This window comes from Phascolarctos cinereus, unplaced genomic scaffold (genome assembly GCF_003287225.1).
Source record: "Phascolarctos cinereus isolate Bilbo 61053 unplaced genomic scaffold, phaCin_HiC Scaffold_7;HRSCAF=346, whole genome shotgun sequence".
In the NCBI taxonomy this organism is placed as follows: Eukaryota; Metazoa; Chordata; class Mammalia; order Diprotodontia; family Phascolarctidae; genus Phascolarctos; species Phascolarctos cinereus.
This window is the reverse complement of record NW_027556180.1, coordinates 44170561-44184347: the sequence shown is the minus strand read 5'-3', so window position 1 is coordinate 44184347 and position 13787 is coordinate 44170561. Positions and strand designations below refer to the sequence as shown.

Sequence of the window (13787 nt, the reverse complement as noted above, 5' to 3'; positions counted from 1 at the left end):
GAAGGCACCGACGGCTGAGACACTTACTGGACACTTTTGCGTAAAACACAACGGGCTGGTTGGGGAGCATCACGTGCCTCTCTCCCCGAAGAGGGCGGGGAAAGGGCTCTTCTACACCACTTACAGACCCGACAGCCCCCTTCTAGCCAGCCTAAACTCGCCTCCCCGCCCCGCCCCACCGCAACACCTCCTGATTGGTCCTAGCTCAGGTCCCTGGGGCCAATCGGAACAAGGTACCCGGGCCCCCCCCCCCCTTCCCCATCTACTCGTTTCACATGTTGCTCTCCAGGTTAGCTGGCTTGTCCGTTTCCTTCCAAACTCCCTTTTGTACCTTAAAAGAAAATGCTTCAGTGGCCTTTTCCTTCTCTTGAGGGTCAACACTATCACTTATTCCTCTCCCAAACTGCCTCCGCTTGAGGCGAAAGTAATACTTTCCTCCCAAGAGCAAGGTGGGAGCAGCACAGTCTGTCATTTCCTTCACTTCTCTCTGGACCAAAGCCTGTCCCGGGGCCCCTTCCGGGCCAGAGGGAGAAGAGGCTTCGGGAAGTAACCTAGCTTTCCCAATGGCTCTTGCTGCTTGCCTGATCACTCCGGGTCGATGAGTTAGGCTTTGTGGACATATTCTCCCTAACTTCAAAGAATGTGAAAGTACTAAAAGAGATTTTAATTTACATGGAAATTTGATCCCAATTTCACAGGAGGCAGGCAAAGGTTGGTGACTTCTGGGATCTCGAATGTTGACAGCTCTGAGAATGGCAACTCAAAATCAAAATAGGCACCGGGCCCCTCACAAACCACCTAAGGCTGGGAAAAGATCTAATAAGGCTGAAACAAAGCAGTAGGCTGACGGAAGGTCCTGGGGCAGTTTGGCCCAGGCCCCCATATAGCAGAGAAGCAACAACAGGCTGGAATTACACTATACCAAGGAGATGGGGGGTATTTCCCACACTCTCCCTTTTGCTTCTGAAGTTTATGAAGCTTTTGTAGAAGTGAGCGGCTATAGTCACCCACAGACCATGTATCTTCCTGTGGCAGGAAAAAAAGAGGAGTTATTGCTGAAAGAAGCTAGGAATCCAATGATGTTGACATGGCAACTTCTGGACTAGCTGTCCTGGCAGAAAAACAGCCCCAGTGTCATTGCTGAGTGCCCGTACTTGGCAATCTGGGGACTCCTGGCATTGCAGTAAAGGGTACTGCTGCCCTCTTGCTTTCACACAGTTGGCACTCTCCCATTTTCAGGTTGAGGATGAAGTCTTGAACTGCCCCATCTGACCATGGCCATCACTGTGCAAAGCCCCAAGAACTTCAGTCAGTGTGGTTAAGTGTAGACAGGCATCAGCAGCTGTCCTGACTTCTGCTGGATGGCAAGGCCTTGGGGGCAAAGGAGGCCTAGTCCACAGAGAGAAGAGAAGAAGGGGCCGTGAATGTTGGCTGTTTTTATTAGGACCATGATCATTGTTAAGATGCCTTCCCCTACCCCACTAAGGGACAACAATGGAAACCTCCGTTTATGACTTCAAAGCCCAGGCCACCCTGGCTCTGATTTCAGCAGTAGACTGTAGCCAGGGAACAGTAATCTGATGGTCCTCAGCATCCCAAGCAGGCTGATGTCTACACCCACCAAGAGGAACCACTGGTAAGCTTTAAGGTAGATGAGAAGAGAAGGGAAAGGACAGGAAAAGCAAAGGCAAAAAGGGAGGAAGAGGAAAGAGACCAAAAGGAGATCCATGTTATCCTTTGTAACACTTCAAAGTCTGTAAGCCCTTTATTCACCTATAACCCTGAGACGAGTACTACAGACATCATTTTCCCCATTGATCAGGTGAGGAAGCTGACGTTCAGGAAGATTACAGGCAACACAGCTTGATACGTGAATTCCCCTCTTTACCAACTGCAGACTTAGACCTCTGTACTACACCAGTACTAGCAAGGTTTGGGGATTTCAAGAAACACAAAGAGCCTCACACTACGCTGATCTAAAGGTTTCCAGACAGGACTTGGGAATGAATTTACTAGCTGTGCCACTGGGCAGGTCACTTAACCTGTGCCTGCCTGTTTCCTCATTTATAAAAATAACCACCTACTTTTGTAGAGTTGTTGTGAGGATCAAATGAGATATTTGGAGAGTGGTTTGCAAACCTTGCAAAAGCTTTTATGTTATTATAAAAGGGATTCACTGGCCACACTCCTCTCAGAGTACAATGTTGACTTTTTTGCCCCAGATCACACAGCTAGTAAGTGGCAAGTGTCTGAGGCCTGATCTGAACTCAAGTCCTCCTGACTTCAAGGCTGGAGCTCTATCCACTGGGCCACCTAGCTGCCCCCAATGCTGACTTTCTTCACTTTGATGCTACTCCTGCCTCCCTGTTCTCCTCGGGGGGGGGGGGAGCAGAATAGCAGGCAGAAGGGGCTGATCTAGGCAATGGACTGGTTCTGGATGACCTCCAGGTGTTAGAGAGCTTTGGAATTCTTATCTGGAGGTAGCCATAGGGAGATAGAGTCTTTAATGAAGTCCTGATCCTAGGGTGACCAGATAAGGCTGAACACAGACACTGGCAGGCAGGTTTCCCTGGTAGTGAGAGGCTGCAGGTTCAGACCTTCATCAACCATTTTGAATTCTTGTACTAGTACAATGCCTCTGCTCGGGGTACAGGTTCCTGGGTCTGATCAGCCTGCATACCCAATCATACTGCCCCTCAGAGGCCTGCAAACAAAATAAGCTCTCAGTCAATACAGACTGAGAGGGAAAGGGAGAGAAGAGGGAAGAGGAGCATATGATGGCATGTGGCATGTTTCCACCAGTGATTGCCTGACCTGCCACTCAAAGTAACCAGTAGACAGAAACAGCTAGAATAACTGATAAATTCCTAAGAACAGCCTTTGAACACAACACAAAAGCTACCTGTACTTATCCTTATCTAGGCTACTTGTATTTGGTGTACTGAAAGATGCACTGGGTCTGCTTCTCCTAGACTGGTAAAGGGGGCAGCTAGGTGGCACAGTGGACAGAGCAAGAGGCATAGTCTGGAAGATCTGAGTTCAAATTCAGCCTCAGACACTTACTAGTTGTGTGGGCAAGTCATTAAGATGCTATTTGCCCCAGTTTCCTTGTCTGTAAAATGAGCTGGAGAAGGAAATGGCAAACCACTCCAGTATCTCTGACAAGAAAACCCCAAATAGGGTCAGGAAGGGTTGGACACAACTGAAAATACTGAACAACAAAGGCCTCTCAGACTACAGTTCAAGGCAGGCCTTTTCTCCTCTCAGGTCCAGATCCAGACAAACTAAGACCCAGAGGAGAGGAGAGATGGTCACTGTGCATGTAACTGCAATGTCTTTTCCCACCAGATTCATTTGCACACAATCAAAAACCGCACAGTTGGAATGAGTATCAGGCCATCTTGTCTCTGTTCTCTGAAATTCTGGACTGGATCTGCAGTTTCCCCTTTACCTGGCTCTACAGAGAATCCCAGGTTTCTGGACATTTCTAATTAGATCTTGACTCCCCACTACCCCAGTCTCAGGGCCCAGCACTTCACTGAGTTGCCAGGGCCACGTGGCCAGCCTGGAGTCAGTCAGCTCCAAGGGAGGTCACAGAAGACTTCAGAGAGAAGCAGAGGAAAGGGAGAATCCTGGAATGTCCAAGTTCAAAGGGAGCTTGGCAGCCTCCTGATTCAACCTTTATCCCAGAAGAAATTCTCCTGATCTCAGAGGAGGTGAGTGACTGTCTAGCTGGGGCTTGGAGACCTCCAGGGATGGAGGCAGCAGCTCATTCCACTGTGGGGTACCTCCAACTGTTAGAAATGTTTTCCTACAAGCCTCGATTTTCCTCTGTCACTCACTGCTCCTAGTTCTGCCTCTGGGGCCATGCAGAACACATCTGATTTCTCTCCCACCGACAAGCCCTTCAAACAACTGAAGACAGCTCTCACATACCCTAAGCCCTCTCTTCTCCAGGTTAAACATACCCAGTTTTTCTAGTGGATCCTCCAGCGCCATGGAACCAAGACCCCCCCACCATCCCTAGCTGTCTATCCTTGCTGTTGATGAATGCTCAGAATGGAACATAAGTGTCCAGTGATTGTTCCCTCTTTATTCCCAGAAACCACACCTCCTCCTGCAGCTCAGGGTCCAATTAGCTTTAGGGTGCCTCAGGACTCCTACCAAGGGGGCAATCTGCTCTTTTTCAAACAAATGGCTCTTTAACCATGACATCAGGCACCATCTGAGCCCAGGCTTTTTTACCTTCAACAACACTCCCACCTACTCAGCCAGTCAGATCAATGACAGTCCTCCAGGAGGCCCTCATCTGAACTCGATTTGTTCTTGCCATTCTTAATCTTGAGCCTTCTGAGGCTGTGCTCTGTGATGCAAAGGAGAAAAGAAAGATGCCTAGAGGGCAAGGGGTCATGGGCAGATAAGCCTTTGCCATCTCAAGCATTTACATATTTTTCTATTAGATAAGAGAAAAGTGGGAACAAAAGATAAAAAGTGCCTCCTTATTCTCAATTTCTGGTTCACTGGGAGTTTTTCTCCTGTATTTTCTCACCACTCACCCTTATTACATATAAATTGTCCTTGGCCCTGCCCCATCTTTCTCCTTTTTAAGTTGGGAGTGTTAAGTGGCCTAGAATGTTGCTTCTCAAACTCAGATATAATCCAGACCACAGCTGCCCACCCCTTCAACAGCCCTGGGTTCACAGGTCCTAGGGCTGACCCCTAAAGTTTATTTTCTTTTTGGCTCACTGCCTCTACCCAGAGTTTACTTTGGTAAACTCTCTTTTTATCACTTATAAATAGGTCATGCCTAAGTTTCGCAAATGCAGGTAACAAGGGGCCCAGTTCTCATACAAACATGGAAAGCAAGAAGTGCATATCAGGTAGAAGACAGATTTAATTTTATCTAATAAAAAATGCAGAAAGCACAAAGGACTCAAAGGAGCCCACAAAGCCCTAAGAGTAACAGCTCTGACACTCTAAGAAATCTGCAGACCTCTGCCAAGGTCCTACAGACCCCAACCCCACCCCCTCTCCAATCTGCCACATCCCCTGCAGTTCAGACTCTTCCCAGAACATATACTTTGGGGGCATCAGACAATAATTTCCTTTCCATTAGCCCTGTATCACACAGAGTCAGAATGCCAGACCTGAAAGTCAAGTCAGCAAAACCAACAAGAAGTTATTAAGTGCTTACTATGTGCTTGGTACTGTGCTAAGCACTGAGAATGCAAAGAAAGGCAAAGTCATTGCTTTCAAGGAGCTCCCATTCTGCTAGGGTAAATAACTATACAAACAAGAAATATACAGGATTGATCAGAAATAAGCTCAGAGGGAAGGCACTACCATTATGGGGGACCTGGAAAGACATCTTGCAGAAGGTGGGATTTCAGATGAGACCTGAAGAAAGCCAGGGAGGCCAATAGGAGGAGAAAAGGAGGGAGAGAATTCCAAGCTTGAGGGGCAGCCGGTAAAAGCACCCGGAGTCAGGAGATGGAGTGTCCCTAGTGAGAAACATTAGGGAGGCCAGTGGCCATGGGTCCCAAGAGTACTTGGAGGAGACGAAGAAACCTGGACAGGTAGGAAGGGGTCAGGTTATGAACACAAGTCAACAAGCATTTATTAAGCACCTACTACGTGCCACACATTGTGTGAGGCACTGGGGACACAAAGGCAAAAAAAAGAATCCCTACTTTTAAGAAGCTCACAGCCTAATGGAGGAGACAGCATGCCAACAGCTGTGTACAAACGGCATGGATGGAGAGGGTGACTTGAGAGATACTTTCAGAGGAAAGGCACTTAGATTAAAGAAGACTGGGAAAGGCTTCTTGCAGGTTGGATTTCAGCTGAGAAATACAGAAGCCAGGAGGAGAGAGTTCCAGGCATCAGGGATGGCCAGTAAAAATGCTTTTGGGAAATGGAGTGTCTTATGACAGGAACAGCCAAGAAGCCAGTGTCACTGGATAGAAGTGTACCTGGGGGAAGTAAGTTGTAAGAAGACTGGAAAGGTAGGAGGGGACCAGGTTATGGAATGTTTTTTTTTTTTGGTTGTAATCCTATCTCCTTTGCCCTCCGGAATATTATATTCCATGCCCTGTGGTCCTTTAATGTAGAAGCTGCTAAATCTTGTGTTATCCTGATTGTGTTTCCACAGTACTTGAATTGTTTCCTCCTGGCAGCTTGTAATATTTTCTTCTTGACCTGGGAACTCTGGAATTTGGCTGTAATATTCCTAGGAGTTTTCCTTTGGGGATCTCTTTCAGGAGGAGATCTGTGGATTCTTTCAATTTCTATTTTGCCCTCTGGTTCTACTATATCAGGGCAGTTTTCCTTGATAATTTCTTGAAAGATGATGTCTAGGCTCTTTTTTTGATCATGGCTTTCAGATAGTCCAATAATTTTTAAATTCTCTCTCCTGGATCTATTTTCCAGGTCAGTTGTTTTTCCAGTGAGATAGTTCACATTGTTTTCTAACTTTTCATTCTTTTGGATTTGTTTTACAGTGTCTTGATTTCTCATAAAGTCACTAGCTTCCAATTGCTCTATTCTAATTTTTAAGGAAGTATTTTCTTCAGTAATCTTTTGGACTTCCTTTTCCATTTGGCCAATTTTTCTTTTTAGGGCATTTTTCTCCTCATTGGCTTTTTGGACCTCTTTTGCCATTTGGGTTAGGCTGTTTTTTAAGGTGTTATTTTCTTCAGTATTTTTTTGGGTCTCCTTTAGCAAGCTGTTGACTTGTTTTTCATGATTTTCTTGCATCACTTCATTTCTCTTCCAGTTTTTCCTCTACTTCCTTACTTGCTTCTCAAAATCCCTTTTGAGCTCTTCCAGGGCCTGGGACTGATTCATATTTTTCTTGGAGGCTTTGGATGTAGGAGCTTTGACTTTGTTGTCTTCTTCTGGTTGTATATTTTGATCTTCTTTTTCACCAAAGTAAGATAATATAGTCTGACTCTTTTTGCGCTGCTTGCTCATGATCCCAGCCAATTACTTGAGTTTTAAACTCTTTGTTAAGGTAAGAGTCTGCTTCCAATGTGGAGAATGTACTGTCCCAAACTTCGGGGGTTTGTACAGCTGTTTTCAGAGATACTTGTAGGGACCTGTAAATTTTCAGTTCTTCCAAGGTGGTGTGATAAGGAGCGAGGTGTTTAATCCTTTCCTGGGCTGTGACCACAAGTACTCCTTTCTGTCCTGTACCTGTGAGGAGGGGTTCCTCTACACAGCCATTACAAGCTCCACCATGCCAGCACTCCTCTTCACCCCAGCACCGCCGCCCAGAACTGTGACTCAGATCCACACAGGGGCAAAGCAAGAATTCCCTGCAATCCCTCTCTGATCAGCCACTGGATTCCCCCTCAGTCTATGGGCCAAAAGCTCAGGAAGCAGCTGCCCCCGCCTAGGGCCACGCTCTTGGGGAATGGATCTGAGACCCTGCCTTCCTGTCCCACAACTGCAGAAACACACTTTTCCCACTGACCTTCTAAGTTGTCTTTGGCATTAGTGGATTGAGAAGTCTGGAAACCGCCACAGCCGCCCGATTCAGTCCTCTGAGGCCTGTTCCAGGTTCGCTGTGGCCTCGTGGCGCTGTGCTCCCAGCCCGGCACAATACACCTTTCTGATCAATCATCCAGGTTGTCTTGGGCTGGAAATTTGTTTCACTCTGTCTTTTTGTGGGTTCTGCTGCTTTAGAATTTGTTTAGAGCCATTTAATGAGTATTTGGAGGGGTTTGGGGGAGAGCTCAAGCAAGTCACTGCTTTCACTCCACCATCTTGGCTCCACCCCCTGGAATGTTTTAAAAGCCACAATTTATATTTGATTCTGGAGGGCATAAGGAGCCACTGGAGTTGAATGGATGGGGATGAAGGGTGGGTGACAGGGCAGACTTCTACTTGACAGCTAAGTGAAGGATGGACTGCAGGGGAAAGAGATTTGAGGCAGGGAGACCACCCACTCCCCAGGCTAATGCACTGTTTCAGGCATGAGGTGGAGGGTTTGCACCACAAACCCTCCACCAAAGTGGTAGCAGTGTCAAAGGAGGGACGGGAGTACATGAGAAATCACAGGATTTGCCAACAGACCGGATATAGGGTGAGGGAGAGAGAAAGAGTCAAGGATGACACCCAGGCTTTTAGCTTGCATGACTAGGTGTCCTCAACAAGGTAATTTAGGAAGAGGAAGATTTGGACATGTTGAGCTTAAACTATGTAGTGGACATACAGTTCAAGATGACCAAGAGGCAGCTGGATATGAGTCTGAAGGTTAGGAGAGAGGTCAGGGCTGGATAAGGAGATTTGAGAATCATTAGCATAGAGATGAAAACAGAATCCATGGGAATTGATGAGATCACCTGCTAACTATGGGGAAAAAATGGAGATCAGTGCTAACTCTGGAGAAATTCTAACGTCAGAATCAATGCTTCTCGTTCTGCCTTCTGGGGTCCCCCCAAACAAGTCCAATTCTTGTCATGTCCCACCTCGGCCCAGCTCTTCTAACATTCAGGATTCTTTCTGCTGGTGTTAGCATGTTCTCCAATCTTTTCACCAGAAGGAATCTTCCCCAAGACCACCTCAAGGCAACACCAGCAGGGAAGAGAGGCTGGACTCCTAAAAGGAATACGGGGAGAGCAACTGCAGCTCCCATTTCTATTCCTGCACAACTAATCTCATATGTTATTAGCCAACTACCACCTCCACGCCTTTGCCCAAGTTGTGCCCATGACTGGAATGCTCCCCCCACCTCTTAAAAATTTTTGCTTTACTTAAGACTCGGCTCACGAGCCTCCTCCTACACAAGCCCTTTCTCCTTAGTCCGCGCACACAGCAGGCGCTCCATAAATGCCGGTCGGAAGGAAAAGAATTTGACGAAGGAATCCTGAGGGGATCAACAAGGGCCCGAACTGCACACGAAGAGGGAGGACGGAAGGTAGGATAGGGACCCAGGCGCCTACACCCTGCCTCGGACCCTCGTTCGGGCCCAGCACCCACCCAAGCTCTACGCGGACCCAGAAACACCTGGACCTGCCGCCTGTCCGAGCAGTAACTCCCGCGACCAAATAAGAGTCCGGCAGGAAGTGAGTGCGCCACTTCCTGTCCGGAAGGGCGCACCCACAACAAACGGAGGGGACGACGCTGAAGGAATCGAGCCCATGAGCTAGGTCGTGGGCAAAGAAACGGCATTTGGAACATCAAACATTTATTAAAGATCAAAAGAATGCAAGATAATAGGGGGAAAAGGAGTTTTGCGACAAAGAGACCATGTCTGCGGACGTCAGTCTGGCCGACACCTTCATTCAGCATGGACTCCCCCGGCAGCCTGCCAGAATAAAAAATGGCCACAGTCCGGGCTACGAAACTCCTCTGCGCAAGCTTATTGCCCTCCGAAGGGCGGGGAAAGTTAGGAAAAGGAAGATTCGCATGCGCGGAGACTAAAGAGCCGCGCTCTGAAAGGTGCGCACGCGCACATCACTCGACGTGTTTGGTTACCGATCTACAGTCAGCCAATGGAGCCAGAGGCGGGGTTCAGTGACCTTGTCTCTGGGGAGGAGGAGCCCGCAGCGAGGGAGGGCGTACGGCCGCTGCAGCCCAGGCCACGTGGGCTCCTCTACATTTAAAGATACTACCCCGACACCACCACCCTCCAAACCTTTCCCGGTTCCCTTGCGACCTCTCTGACCGCTCCTTCTCTGCCTCCTTTGCTGGATATTCATCCAATCAATTAGTAAACATTTATTAAACGCCTACTGTGTGCCTGCACTGTGCTAAACACTGTCAAACCTTTATTAAGTGCCTGCTGTGTGCCAGGCATTTGTGTTAAGCTGAGGATACAAAAAGAGGCAAAAGACTACCATTGCCCTACAGGAGCTTACAATTTAATGCGGAAGACAGCATACAAATAAATATGTACAAAGCAAATTTTATACAGGGTAAATCAGAAATGGTCAAAAGAGGGAAGACGCTGGAATTAAGAGTGGTTAGGGAAGTTTTCCTGGGGAAGGTGGGATTTTAGTTGAGACTTAAAGGAAGCCAGGAAGGCCAGCAGGTGAAAATGAAGAGGGAGAGTGGTCCAGACATGGAGGACAACCAGAAAGAATGCCTAGGGCACTATCTGAGAGGAAGTGCATGCAGGGGACCCAAAGATCAGTGGAGAGATGCATATGGGGGTCATGAGCAGCTGTAGCAAGTTCCCAGTGATGACAGCCTAAACACAACAAAGGAGTGGTGTCAGTGACAGAGGCAAGTAGCAAGACCCAGGGATGGCAGGTATGCAGGCTGACAATGCGAGACCCAGAGGAAGGTGTAATGCACATCGGCGATTTATGAAAGGACGTGGACAAGACGTGGACAGGCTGGTTCGGTGCCTCTGAATCCCAATAGCACCTTTTTGCTTTTCTCTCGGCACCACATTTTCATTGCAATGTCAAAAATGCTTGAGGACCTAAGTCCTTACAACACTCCCTGCTTTCTTGTTTCAAGCATCAATCAACAGACGATTGCTGAGGCAGCAGGGGACAGTGATGGGAGGGCTTGGTGTCAAGCAGCTGTGCCCCTCTTGGGAAAGGGACCAAGGAGTGAAGAGCCGGACCTGAAATTGGTTTCTATAGCAACCAGAAGATGGTCACTGTGGAAGACAACCAGCTAGCAGAATTATGCTGAGGCTGCATCAGCAGGGCGAATGAGAGACTGTCCTTTTATCTGGGCAGGTGGAAATGTATTTCCCCTCTTATCAGGCCCACTTCAGCTATTTTGAAAGTTGATGAAACCTAGATCTTAGAATTAGCATCTAAGATCATTTCTGTTTGGAATAAATGAATGAAAGATAAGCCCCCATGAAGGGGCAAAGGAGAAAAAAAGAAAAAAGTATAACTCTCTCCGTTGCTGGCAATGAACATCATGACATGTCAGTCTGCCTGAATGAATATGATTTTTCATTTACTAACTCCTGACCATCTAACTTTAGGCTGCCAGCTATTGGCCCACAGCACCTGTAGGATTACTACAGAGCAGCGTTCTCACGGACTGTGGCTTTTGAAAGGTGTCAGTGTCTCCCAATGGTCTATCTCTTCTGTATGGCTGACCATATTTGCCACATGATAGAACACCAGTTTCCTCATCTGAAGTTACCTTCCCAAGTGGGGGACAGAGTTACTTCCCAGAGCTTGGAGTCTACAAATAAGCTTGTGCTTTGCTGCTGAATATTAAAAAATAATTTTTTTGAGGTAGAATGAGACTAGAACTATAATTTCACTGGAATAAGAAGGAAATAAGCATTTATTAAGCACCTACTATATGCCAGGTGCTGTGCTAAGGACCCTACAAATACGTCATTGGAGCCTCACACCAACCCTTGCTATTATTATCATCCCCATTTTACAGTTGAGGAAACTGGAACCATTTCTTTTTGTTGTTGTTGTTTTGTTTTTTTAGGCAATTGGGGTTAAGTGACTTGCCCAGGATCACACAGCTAGTGTCAAGTGTTTAGTCTGAGGCTGGATTTGAACTCAGGTCCTCCTGACCTCAGGGCCAGTGCTGTATCCACTGCGCCCCTGGAACCATTTCATTTTGAGCCTAGCATAGCACTTAGCACACAGAAGGGGCTTAATAAATATTTGTCGAGTTGAATTGAATACATCAAAGGAAAAAGTAGAAGGGGGAAAGGTGGGTATTTGAAACAAGGTACTCATATAGCCCTTCCCCTTAATGGGATCATATTCAGCCTTTTGAAAATAAGTATTTTTGTTTTTTGAAAAAAATGTTTTAAATCCTAGAAAGAGCTACGTAATGTTCAGAATATTTGAATCCTACATCATTAAAGGAGAAGATAAAATTTTGGACTAAATTGGGCAAACATCAAACACAGTTGTTTACACACACAACTACTTTCGTGTTTCAGAAGACAGAAATCAAAGTCCAGTGTTGGGAAAGGGACATGGGGGCAGCCTGTGCAAAGACATGGTGGTGGTAGATGGATTGTTGCGTAGCAATTGCAACAAGCGAGGACAGGAATTCAGAGGGGCAGTTAGAATAGACATGCTCAGCCTTGGGCCTTTACCAGCTTTATTAGTTTTGCTTTCTGGGTGAATTTGGAGATTAGTATAATGCAGGGATTTGTGAAGAATTTTAAAAACAAGTCCCTGAAATTGTTATGGGGCAAATAAAAATGTAAAGACCTGGGTATGAAAGGAGCAATATCCCAACATGCCCCGTGTGGCTATAATGATTCAGAGAAGAACAGGTTCAGAGACTCTCCAAGCTGGAAGGGATCTCAGAAGCCGGCTAATTTAACACATACCTGACCAAGAATCTCCTTTCCCAAATCCCTGGCCAGTGTATTCACCCTCTGCTTGAAGACCTACAGTCTATGCACTCTGCCCTCCTCAAAGAGAGGAGTACCAGTGGAGACTACTATTTGTCTGCTCCCTTAAATATTATTAGCCTAGGGGCTGTCCTTTTTGGGATCGTACTAAACTCCTGATCACTATTCCTTCATGGGGAAAGGGGAACCCCAAGGTTTAGAGAGATGGATAAATACACACAGACATATATGTGAATGTGTGTATGCATATATTCATAAATACATATATGTGTTCATTTATATTTAGAACTTGACTCCCTTCTCACCAAATGCCAGTCCCATAATGAATAAATGTATGTATGTATGTATGTATGTATGTATGTATGTATGTAGCAAATAGCAAAGAAATTAATTTATCCAAGTCAATAGCAAAACAGAAATCAGAGAAAGTATACATAGGATATATACATATATACCAGATAATGCATATTGAAGGAGCTCTCTCATTGGGAGCCATCTAGCTCAGATCAAATAAAAGAGTCTCAGGTCTCACCCAAAGAGAAAATTCCCTGAAATTTTTAGTATAGCAAGCTAGGTAAAGGGATATGATAGAAACTGCCTGTTTGTCTCATACTGACTTTTTCCTAGAGTCTTTCTCTCTTTATCAAGCTGAAGAGACATTGGAATGGTCATCTTCTATCTTGAAGTTAGAAGCCAAAAGAACTAGCATTTCTCTTTCCAGCTCTCACTAACTCTTCCCATCCCTAATTCAGGAGTGGGGCATTGAATAATCAATCAATTAGGAGAGTCTCATACAATTAACCCTCCCTCCCTCCCTCCCTCCCTCCCTTCCTTCCTTCCTTCCTTCCTTCCTTCCTTCCTTCCTTCCTTCCTTCCTTCCTTCCTTCCTTCCTTCCTTCCTTGTCTGTCTTTGTATCCTCAGGGCCAAGCATTATTTGGTATTGATTGAACAAAGCAATATGAAGAGACATAGGAAAAGGTCCCTGACCTCATAGATGTATAGACTGAATCATGGTACAGTGGAAAGCGCATGAAATTTCTGGAATCAGAGAACCTGGGTTCAAATCCCAGCTCTGCCATTTACTGCCTGGGCAATTTTGGGCAAGTCACTTAACCTCTATCCCTGTTTCCTCATCTGTCAAATGGGGAGGTTGGCCTTGATGACTGCTAAAGTCCCTTCTGGCTCTGAATCTATGACTTCATGAGACTGATTGATCTAGATTCTTTTTGCCAGAACTGAGAGGGACTTTAGAGACAGGTTTCTCAAACACCCTCTGTCCCCCAGATGGGAAAGTAAGAATCAAGTTCTGAATGAAAAGCCATTTGTAAATGATTCATGTCTGAAGGCCTCCTTCCCAGGTTTTATTCTATTTTCAGGGCTGTCATTTTATTCATTCCACCTTATGGTCACTTCCAGCTTTAAATCTATGATTCTAGGATTTCAAAAACATATATTAGATTTTTTTTTTCTGGGTGG

General features: G+C 46.2%; 1 long non-coding RNA gene across 1 annotated transcript; it reads right to left on the bottom strand.

Moving 5' to 3' along the window:
- Positions 1-643: 643 nt before the first annotated feature.
- On the bottom strand, positions 644-9061 carry LOC110204764 (uncharacterized). Its single transcript, XR_013483384.1, has 2 exons — positions 8983-9061; positions 644-1389 (listed from the first exon to the last, which is right to left on the bottom strand). It is a non-coding gene; the product is annotated as an uncharacterized LOC110204764 (long non-coding RNA).
- Between the last annotated feature and the right edge of the window lie 4726 nt (positions 9062-13787).